At 36.2% G+C, this 12,507-nt stretch overlaps 1 protein-coding gene across 26 annotated transcripts in view; it reads right to left on the bottom strand.

The window, feature by feature from the left end:
- The window catches only part of LOC106883622 (calmodulin-binding transcription activator 2), an 859,097-nt gene that overhangs the window by 106,957 nt on the left and 739,633 nt on the right, over nucleotides 1–12,507 (bottom strand). The gene's annotated exons all lie outside the window — the stretch shown is intronic.

Here is a 12,507-nt window from a genome sequence, read left to right as displayed (position 1 = left end):
TAGTGTTAAAAGACACTATATTTCAGAGCCAGGTGAAACAAAATTGCCCTGGGAGTGACTGTGAAAGTGACAGACATGCATTTTCCCATATTTTTCAGTTTGTCAATGCCATGTATGCTGGTCACTTCCAAAACAAGGTTGAATTGGTCAATCTGAAGTACATGGAGCCAGTGTATAAACCATACACTGATTTGAAGTGATGCTGCTTAGTCTGAATAAAATTCAAATCATGCAACAGAAGCAGCTCGAAAGGGAAGTCTTTAACTTTTCTGTATTTCAGTCATCAGACTTTGGCCATGCTGGGGCAGTGTCTTGAGGAAGTTTTGTCCAATGAATTGGCCCCAGTACTTATTATTTTTTAAGCCTGATACTTATTTTATTGGTCTCTTTTGCTGAACCACTAAGTAACAGTGACATAAATACATCAACACCACTGGTCAAGCAGTGGTGGGTGGACAAACACAGACAGACAGATACACATATATGATGGGCTCCTTTCAGTTTCTATCTACCAAATCCACTCACAAGGCTTTGGTCATCCCAAGGCAATAGTAGAAGACACTAGCCCAAGGTGCCAGGCAGTGCGACTGGACAGAGAACGCTGTAGTAGGGAAGTAAACTTCTTACCACAGAGCTACACCTGTGCCTATGTCTATGACTTACTTAGCATAAATAGCAAGGCCAGCAATTTTGGGGGAGACGATGAGTCAATTGCATCGACACCAGTTTTCAACTGGTGTTTATTTTATTGATTCTGGAAAGATGAAAGGCAAAGTCGACATCAGCGGAATTTGAACTCAGAACATAAAGACAGATGAAATGCAGCTAAGCATTTTACAGGACGTGCTAACGATTCTGCCAGCTTACCACCTTAATAATAATAATGCGTTCAAATTTTTACGCAAGGCCAGCATTTTCTGGAGAGGGGATAAGTAAATTATATTGATCCTAGAGGTCAAGTGGTGCTTATTTTATTGAACCAGGCAGAATCTGAACTCAGAATGTGAAGACAGACAAAATGCCACTGAGAATATTGTCTGTCCTGGTATGCTAATGATTCTGCCAGTTTGCTGCCCTCTTAACATATATAATTAATTGTTGTTATGTGTTGCATTCTCTAATTGGCATGCTCTGATATGATTTGAACTCGGAAACACTGAACAAGCAGTATGTTCTATCCAAGCTTTCCATTCCTTCCATGCTTTCTATAGATCTTTTAGTTGGTGACGTTAAAAAGCAAACTAAATGAATTAAGTGAGATATCTCTATTGATGGATTAACTATTGTGATAGATGAAGATGTTTATCAGTGAAAACAAGATTGTTGAATGCCAACAGAGAGAGAGAGAGAGAGAACAGCGTTGTTCCATCTGTTGCCAACAGCAACAATATGAGTAGATCACACAGATGAAATTGTTAATGACTTAACAGCTTGCTTTATTACAAATGTCTTGTGAAATTTGGATTCTAGCCAGAAGAAAACCTTTCAACTATTTTCATTCATCCGTTAATGACTTTGAAAAATTGGTTTCCAGATAAATTAGATTTTAGGCAGAAAAGAAAAGTGATAATTGGAGTGTAGATGGAGAGACATTTAAGAAAAATCAAAAGGAAACAATTATTATAGTTGGAATGGAGAAGAGATATGTAGATTAATAGAGAAATTGTGATGTGTTTGGAACAATGTATTGGTTAAAATGCGTTACAACATTATGAAACAGAAAGTGTAATTATTAGTTTCCTTTATTTGGTCTTTATTCTGGTGAAGATTGATACGACCTTGTTAAGTTCCTGTATGGCACAAACCAAACAGAACTGCATTAATCAAGCAATCTTGTAAACCATGATTTCACAAGAATCGTTGTAATTTTATTTACCTTCATTTCAAAAGAAAGAAATGGGCTCTGTGATGTGAGGGAGAATACTTTAATCCTTTCTTCTATCATTAATTTCTGTTTATTATTTCTTTATTGCCCACAAGGGGCTAAACGCAGAGGGGACAAACAAGGACAGACAAACGGAATAAATCGATTATACCGACACCAGTGCGTAACTGGTACTTATTTAATCAACCCCGAAAGGATGAAAGGCAAAGTCGACTTCGGTGGAATTTGAACTCAGAATGTAAAAACAGACGAAATACCAATAAGCATTTCGCCCGGCGTGCTAACGATTCTGCCAGCTCGCTGCCTTGATTAATTTCTGTTTCTGTGACAGAACAGAATTACAATGCTTGGTTTTCAGCATCCAAGACAAGCCAACCTGAAGGTGACTTCAAGGTAGACTAAGAATGAAATGGTCGGATAATCTCCATAGCCTCAGCTGTTTGCATTTGGGAACCCAGTTGGAAAGTGAAATGACAGTTGCTTCTAATAGGATTCTATGAAAGAAGAACTTGATGACTCTCTCCCCATGACCTTCTGGAGAACAGGAGGCTGAAAAGATGTATGGAGGGGCAGATGATATTGAACAGGATGTTGAGATAAGGTGGCTTTTATAATAATACGAGTCTCCAGGGTTTCATAAAGAATTGGTCAGAATCACTTCAGTCACAGACTATGAGAAGAGGAAGGTGAGAACAATTCATATAAAAATAATGATTTGAACCCAGCTAATTCCAGGTGCATAAAATGGTTCAAAACACTGACTCTTCTAACTTCGCTTCACTCTATGTTAATAAAAACAAACCAAAAAAAAAAAGCAACAGTTTAAATGCTTTTGTCATTTCATGATTGAATAAGAGATGTTAGAAAGGTATAAAGCTATTAAAAAGGAGCAAAAAACCAAAAAATATTTGTGTAAATATTTCTGAGATGACATTACAAAAGTATTATGGTTTCATTGGATTATTAACCTATCTTATGGATTTTGATCTGTGTTGGGTTTTCATTGATGTTTTCTCTGATCATCTTTATCATGTCTCTCACCTTCCACCCCCCCTCCCACATACAATTTCATGTCACTGATATCAAACTTAGAACCTTTATCTCTCTCTCTCTCTCTCTCCCTCCCTCCCTCCATAATGCTACAGTTTTAAACCTCTTTACTTCACGCCTAACATTTTCTTTTCCTCCTTTGACTTGCATCACACGCTATGACAAATGCACCATGTATTTCCTTCCAGTACAAATGTCCTGATTTGTGTGCATCACCAAATGCATGATTACCTTCTCCAATCAGGGTCTTAATCACAGTTTTGAAAGGAGCCCACTCCCCCATCATGTTTCAACTTCCCATGGTTCTGTTCCTTGATAATGTCTTCAATGACAGGCAATCCTAAGTACCCCAGACAGTGGTCAGCATGTAGTGATCATCTTCCTCTGGGTTAGCTGGAGAAAGTCACTAGAGATGTTTGTTGGTAACATTCTGCACTCTGCTGGTTCTGAGTGCAACAGCTGATAAGGGATTTGGCCCTTGTTATATAGTAAGGGCTAGGGATTTAGTGAGAGGATTCGGATATAGTGAGGGTCATGGACTCAGTTAGGGCTATTGATGTAGTGAAGGCCATAAGACTTAGGAAGGGCCATAGACTTAATGGGGGCCACTGATGCAATAAAGGCCATCAATTTAATGAGTACCAAGGACAAAGTAATAGTTGTGGATGTAGTGGGGAGCTAGTCATCCACTTCACCTTCTCCTCTCTATCCTGTTGAATTAGACATCTAGACCCTGCATCCAGCACCTTGTCCAATCCCTTCTTTGCAGAACAAAATTCATCTATTACTCACCTTGATGGTTTTTACCTGCAAATATTGACCTTTGGTAGTTTAAACATATCAATAACCATATTACCTTTAAACTGTCTCCAATGCCATGCGTGGGAAGTTTTGTAAATAAAACCCATATAAATACCAGATATTCTCAGAGTAAATTGTAAAAATAGAAACATATTTGTATAATTGGTATTGAATATATTTGCATAATTTATGCAAATATATTCTCGATTCAATGTAACCAACAGAAATATTGTAGTACAGCTAATAATACAACAGAATACAGAGATGTTAATGCATAGCCATGAAGTGATAATACTAGAGAACCACAATGATATAAACGAGAGTGAAATCCTATTTAATGATGGCATAATGACTTCATGCATTGATTATATGAATACATCACACAGGAATATTTTAATAATATTACAAGAATACAGACTAATGTTACATGGATACAGGCTAATGTTACATGGAGATAGACTTGATGTTACATGGCAGGAATCAAGAAATATCAAAAAGCAATGATTGTACATAGTTATGTGCTGGTATCTTAGTAATATGTCATTACAATAAAGTTGAAATGTAATATTGCCAAAATTCTGTGATATCAGATATCCATGAGGTTAGATATAAATATAATGCATAATTTTGGATATTGCATGACAATTAGACTTTTAGCATCGTACAGTAATGAGTTTGAACATTAGACAAGTTGATAAAACAAGAATGCGGAATGAATTAGGGTTCCATTTCTAACAGTGATATTAACAATTATGTCTTAGAGAAGCATCAAAGTTTTGATTTATAAACAAGGGTAATGTGATGTTGTGGAATTAATGTGTTTTCTAATGACATTAGTAATGTAAATGAAAGGATTCGTCACCATACAACAGTAGTTTCTACCTGCACCACTAATAGCTTAATTATACTAATTATGAATTTATTAATTGCTAAGTTACTAGGCATTATAGACATGGATCTGATTTCTTTTCTGCATCAAACTTGTGCTTATAATGTTTGATATGGTTTTACAATGATAATAAAGATATCATAGACAAAGCTTCAGTTTCTGGTTTGTTACAGAGGCTTAATAAAACAGGTACCAGTGGGTTATTGTATTTTCTAATAATCCTTTCTACTATAGGTACAAGGCCTGGATTTTGTTGGGAAGGGGACAGTCAATCACACTGACCCCAGTACTCAACTGGTACTTGATTTATCGACCCCAAAAGGATGAAAGGCAAAGTCGACCTCAGCGGAAATTGAACTGAGTATGATGTAGCAGCAGACAAAACACTGCTAAGCATTTTACCCAGCATGCTAATGATTCTGCCAGCTCACTGCCTTATTTGTACTTTCTAATAATAATAATAATAATAATAATAATAATAATAATAATAATAATAATAATAATAACAACAATAATAATGATTCTTTCTAGTATAGGCTCAATGCCTGGAATTTTGGGGAAAGGGATGAGTCGATTTCATCAACCCCCAGTTCTTAACTGATATTTACTTTACCGGCCCTGAAAGAATGAAGGTAAATTTGACCCCCGCAGAATTTGGACTCAGAATGTGAAAAACTAGAAGAGATGCGCTGTTAAGCATTTTATCCCAGTTCTCTAACAATACTCCCAACTCACTGTCATAATAATTATTTCAAGTTTTGGCATAGGGCTTGCAATTACACTGACCCCCCAGCATTCAACTGGTACTTATTTTGCTGAGCCTGAAAAGTTGGTAGGCAAAGCCAACTTTGGCAGAATTTCAACTCAGAAAGTAAAGACAGATGAAAAGCCTCAAAACATTTAGTCTGAGATGATAATGATTCAGCCAGCTTCATGCCTTAATAATAATAATAATAATAATAAGAATAATAATGGTTTCAAATTTTGGAACACTTCCAGAAATTTCGAGGAGGAGGTAAACCGATTGCATCAACCCCAGTACATAACTGGTACTTATTTTACCAACCCCATAAAGATGAAAGGAAAAGCTGACCTCAGCGAAATTTGAACTCAGAAAGTAAAAGAAAGCTGGACTGCCACTCAACATTTTGCCTGGTGTGTTAACGAGTCGACCAGCTCACCACCTCAATAATAATAATGATGATAATGATGATGATAATAATAATAATTACAATAATGATATTAATTTTGGCACAAGGTCAGCAATTTTGATGGGAAGGGGTACTTTATTTTATCAACCCCAAGGGATGAAAGGTGAAGCTGCCCTCATGGGCAGAAGTAATAGGGAAGCATCATAGCCATGTGTTGAGAGGAATTCCTTGGGGTTTGAACAATTCACCCCTGGAAACATGGGTGTTTCATTCAACATCATTAAACAAACCTTATTCAGGGACTTTTTCTAAGTGGGCCCCACCTGCAAGGTCATGCACTGTTTATCTTGACATGAGATCACCATGTCGCACACATATGGTTGTGATATATGTGCCTGGTGTACCCTTATCAGACGGGTAGTCATGATGGGTATACTGGGCGTTGTATATTTGTACCCCAGTGTCACTTTGATGCCATGCACTGCTCTCTCACACAATGATAATAATAGTAATAATAATAATTATTATTATTACAACCGTCACTATTTTTACAAGGGCACAGACTTTGTCAGATGGGGGATTTCAATAGACATGCCTCTGGGATGTGAGGTGGGGGACACCAGCAGTGGGTGTGACATGATGTCACTCAGTAAATCAAAACTCTACTGAAACAATGACTCATCAAATACCTTCATTTCAATGGACAGAGAGTATCCTTAGGAGGAGGAGGATGAGATCTGAGAGTAACAACCATGATGAGATTGGAATGATGACGATAGTGATGATGATGATGATGACGTTGATGGTGGTGACGGTGGTGGTAGTGGTACACTTTGTTTCTTGGTAACAATAATATCCTGACACTATACTGTATTTCACCAATTAAGTCACTATATACAGTGATATATATAGTGTATATATATGTAAGTATGTGTGTATATATATACATATATACATGTATGAGTGTATATATATATTTATATATATATACAGGAAGGAATTTCAACCATGTTTCGTGGTCTGCTACCACAACAGCTCCTTTATAGGATCCAGCTAGCTCAAGACATCATCAGGAGGAACCACGTCCGGTTTCGGCCCCTACTCCTCTACCATTTTGGCGTGGCAGCGCCACCCCCTTTCGGAGGTGTCTTCAGCTCTGGTGTTGGGTGCATGTCTTCTTTCACTGTTTGTGACTGTTCTAACTCAACTGTGGAATGTCCCTCGCTATGGTTATTTTCCAGGAGGTTCTGGCCACACGTCTTACGGTTCATCAACCCGCATTGTTGAATTACTTTCTTCCGACATACCTTCCCTTGGTGGATTAGGATCTAGATAAAGATAGTTATGGCTGGTCTATGGGCTTATCCTGGGTTTCATGTCCATAAAGCACTTAGCTTTATGGAGTTTCTTCAGATTTATGATTTACTGATGATATATATATATATATATATATATATATATGTATATGTGTATATATATATATATATATATATATATACATACACTTAGGTAAGTTTTGGCCAGCACTGTCCCAGGCCATGTCTAAAGGGGAACCAAATAAAGGTTGAAAGGGGATTAAGGTTGTTTAATATTTTTGTCAATCTATAGAGAAATAATTCAATTTGCCATGTCTGAATATTTATTACTACATAGGTTCACCCCCACCCCCACACACACAAGGCCGATGACAGTGCTGCTTGTCTGGCACCCGTGCTGGTGGCATGTAAAATGTACCATTTGAGTGTGGTCAATGCCAGTGCTCCACTGACTGGCTCCCATGCCTATGGTATGTAAAAAGCTCCCACTACATTCTCGGAGTGGTTGGCATTAGGAAGGCATCCAGGTAGAGAAACCTTGCCAGATCAGATTGAAGCCGGGTGCAGCCTCCTCCTGGTTTGCTAGTCCTCAGCCAAACCAGTCAACCCATACCAGCATGGAAAGCAGATGTTAAATGATGGTGATGATGATGATGATGATGTATACATACATATATATGGCTGTATGGTAAGAAGCTTGCTTGGCAACCACATGGTTCTGGGTTCAGACCCACTGCATGGCACCTTGGGAAAGTGTCTTCTACTATAGCCTTGGGCTGACCAAAGCCTTGTGAGTGAATTTGTTAGACGGAAACTGAAAGAAGCCTGTTAGATATATGTATATATTTATGTGTGTGTGTATGTGTGTCTATGTTTGTCCGCACCACCATCACTTGACAACTAATGCTGGTGTGATTATGTCACCCCTAACTTAGCAGTTTGGCAAAAGAGACTGATATAATAAGTACTACACTTTGAAAGAATTTGATCTAGGGTTGATTTCTTTAACTAAAAATACCCTTTAAGGCAGTGCTTCAGCATGGCCACAGTCAAATGACTGAAACAAGTAAACATAAACAAAACAAAAGAATATATTACAGTATCATAGAATCAATGAGACTATCAGATGTTGTTATACATCACTGGTCACAGTGCACTTTGCATCATTTTATAACTTTTGAATGATGCCACTCCACTGGCTATGCGAGCAGGCCAACATTCTTCCCGATTGGAAGGCTATTCTGTCATAGGGTGACCCTTTTACAGCTGAGTGGACTGGTGCAACCTGAAATGAAGTGTTTTGCTCAAAAGCACAACACACCATCCATTCCATGAATTGCACTCATCTAGCAGTCATGAATTCAAAACCTTAAGCACTAGACCACATGCCTTCCCATACATATATATATACACACACACAAATATATATATATATAAATTAAACAATTGGGTAAAAAATTGGATATTAATTAATATTGATTTAATACCAGGTAACAAGCACATTAAAAGAATCAGGGAGATTCAGAAAAAATATCTGAGATCTCAAGGATTATTGTATGTGTATATATAAGAATATATAAAAATATATATAAAGGAGACCACTAGGTGGACTGGTAAAGTGCTAGAAGAAGATAACATGTCATGTGTCTACTAAGATCGAATAATTCTCAAATGGAATTAAAGATTTTTTGTTGCTTCGCTAAATTCCCTTTGAGAATTATTTCGTCTTAGTAGACACATGACATGTTATCTTCTTCTAGCACATTAGCAGTCCACCTAGTGGCCTCCTTTATATATATATATAAAATTATAATACAGGGTATCTAAGAGATACCGCCACGCTGAAAATAGTAGTCAAATCCTGACTCTAAACCACAATAAATGTCCACATAGCACAAGGAGCGAAGACGAAGACAAAATAAACCAGTAAAAATAACAAGATAATTCCAGATCCCGGATTTCTGGCTTTGCATAATAAATGCTTTGCCTTCATCGCTCCTTGTGCTATATGAACATTTATTGTGGTTTAGGAGTCAGGATCTGACTGCTATTTTTCAGCGTGGCGGTATCTCTTAGATACCCTGTATTATAATTTTAAATAATTATTACTTTTGATGGTTTTTATTCCCATGCTGGCCACTTGATAAAATGAATATTTTAAATATCGATCTTATCCTTATTTATATAAATATATATATATATATATATATATATATATATATATATATATATATATATATATATACATACATACACAAGGGGAAGTCAAAAAGTATCTGCATTTTCACCATAACATATCTTTATTATTATCACCCTGCCTTCTGCACATGCGTGCTTATAGTTGGTACTGTTGTGGTCTTGTAATTGACGTTTGAGCCTGATCATGCCATTTTTCTTTCTGGCTTTACAGTGTAAGCCTGACTGCTCCACTAGCAATGTGCACCAAAGAAGAACAAAGAACAGTGATCAAATTTCTCTGGTTAGAAGGCGTGTCAAAGTGCTGAAATTCACCAGAGGCTTTTAGCACAATATGGGGACAGTGCACTCCCACGCAGAATTGTGTACGAGTGGATTGAGAAGTTTAAAAAGTGGCCAGACAAGAGTGATGCACGAAGAGGGAGTTGGACACCCGTCAACCTCCACCACTTGGGAGATGGTGATGGGGAACAGGTTCATCATTACCAGCTCTTGCGTCACAGCTCTTTGGTCTTCTTTGGTGCACATTGCTAGTGGAATGACCAGGCTCACACTTTAAAGCCAGTAAGAAAAACAGCGCAATCAGGCTCCAACTTCGATCACGTGGCCACAATAGTACCAATTATAAGCACACACGCGCAGAAGGCAGTGCGACAATAATAAAGATATGCTATGGTGAGAGAGTGAATAATTTTTGACTTCACTTCATATATATATATATTATATTAGTATATATATATAAATATATATTAGTATATATTAGTATATATATATATATATATATATATATATATATAATCATCACCATGATCGACCACTAGCCACTAAGCTTTTTTATTCCCTCTCTGTTTTTATTTCCTCGTGTTCCTTTCTGTTGAAGAGCGTAGGCTCGAAACATAAAAGACTTTCTCACCTTCTCACGCATTAAACTAATACACCTGTTTGTTGTTTACATACCTGTCTTCGTCTTTTGTTTTTATTTTTTGTAAATTCCAACCATATATATATATATATATATATATATATATATATATATATAGTGCACAGATATCATATCTCACAAAGCTAATCGATTAATCCAGGGGAAGTTACAACTTTCTTCTGTCACCTTGGCATCAAATCATACAGATCTACAATGGGACTGAAGAGTCATCTGAGAGGTCATATATGGAATGTCAGAAATGCCACTGACAACAAAGAAGCACATGAAGATGACAATCATCAGTGAAGATGGAGCCATCATGGTGTATGTGTGAGTGTATATATATATACTATTCTCATCATCATTTAATGTCCATTTTCCAGGCTGGCATGGGTCGGACGGTTTGATAGGAGGTGGTCACCTGGAATGCTGCACCAGGCTCTAGTTGTCTGTTTTGGTATGGTTTCTATGGTCGGATGCTCTTCCTAATGTTAACCACTTTACAGAGTGTACTGGGTGCATTGAAGAAGGCACCGACAGGTTTACTTTATATATATATATATATATATATATATATATATATATTTATATAAGGGCATTAGTATAGAAGAATACCTCACATGAGGCATTCTTCTATACTAATGCCCTTATATAAATATAAATAAATACATTATAGAGAATAATGATGGATTTTTTTTCCCTTATGAGCTTTTTCACGCTAGCTACTTGATAAAATTCTTGTAAAAGATTTTATCCTATTATTATCCCTTAGTGGGTTGAATCCTCAACCCCTAACTCTCTTGCATTATATATATATATGTATATATAACTGTTGAAAGACATCATATATCAGACAAGTTGTTGTTTAGCTAAGACATTATGTCCATAGACAACTAGCCTTTTACCAGATAATTTATTTAAGAATATCTAAAGTGCCATCTATGTATATTTTTTTTAACATTCAGTAGTAGAGCGTAATTTTAAAAGGAGCTTGGTTGTTATATCTAGCTGGTAATGGTTCCCATTTTGGGTTGTATTTGTCATCTTACACAAGAATGCAAGAATTTTCACAGAATAGCGAAAGATAAATTTGAAAGCCATTCAAATGCCGAGTAAATATTCTTTTTGTGGTATTTTCCTTTCCATTGTTCCTTTCAGAAATGGTGTATAATATTGAACTGTCTCAGATATAAGTTGATGAATGAGAATTCAAAATAAAAATCAATATGAGACATAAAACAAGGGCAGATTTTTGAGTGTGGTCACATTATCTTAGATGTAATGGATCGTGTTTAGAATTTTAAATATGGAATTTCTAAAGAGGATGAAGAAGAAGAGGATGAAAGGGAAATGGATTAGAATTTGAAAATGTATGTTGATTAATGTTTGTGACAATGGAGAGGAATTCAGTGTTATTTCTTTGATGTTTACAACTACATGACAGATAGATGCATAGATGGATAGACAGGGAGATAGAGGAAATTATTGGCTTGACAAATGGAAAACTATAATCCTGATTACACACACACACACACACACACACACACATGTATATATACATACATATATAGATATAAGCACATGCATATATGTGTGTGTGTGTATACATATATATATATATATATATATATAAATATACACATACATAAGTATATATTTGTATACGTGTGTGTGTGTGTATATATATATATATATATATATATATATATATATATATATATACATACATGCACATATATATATTCATATAGACATAAATGCATATACATTTATTCATACATTCATGCACACACACATATATATGTATATATATATGTGTATGTATATATATGCACATACAAATATTGCTTTCAAATTTTGGCACAAGGCCAGCAATTTTGGGCGTGGAGTTAAGTCAGTTACAGCGACCTCCAGTGCTCAACTGGTACTTGTTTTACTGACTCTGGTGGGATTTGAACTCAGAATGTAAAAACAAACATAATGCTGGCAAGCATTTTGTCTATCCATGTGACGATTCCACCAGCTTGTTGCCTTATATTTGTATGGTGTGAGTTGAGATGCCCAGTATATTACCAGTATTCAACACTCCAGCTGTTCCTTTATATTCAGACAAAGATTCTGAAGTCAGTTCTGATGACGTGAAGATGCAACGAATTACATTGGGCTGGGCTTTTGCAATTCATCTTTGCAATCTTCACTGGAACACTTGTATGGATGCCATAGGTAAGAAATTTTTGAACAAACTGCCAAGTCTTGCTTGCTTCTTTATATATATATATATATATATATATATATAT

The sequence above is a fragment of the Octopus bimaculoides genome, chromosome 26 (assembly GCF_046866305.1).
Source record: "Octopus bimaculoides isolate indiv1 chromosome 26, ASM4686630v1, whole genome shotgun sequence".
Taxonomy (NCBI): domain Eukaryota; kingdom Metazoa; phylum Mollusca; class Cephalopoda; order Octopoda; family Octopodidae; genus Octopus; species Octopus bimaculoides.
Note: the sequence above shows the minus strand (reverse complement) of the source record. Positions and strands in the feature narration are given on the sequence as shown.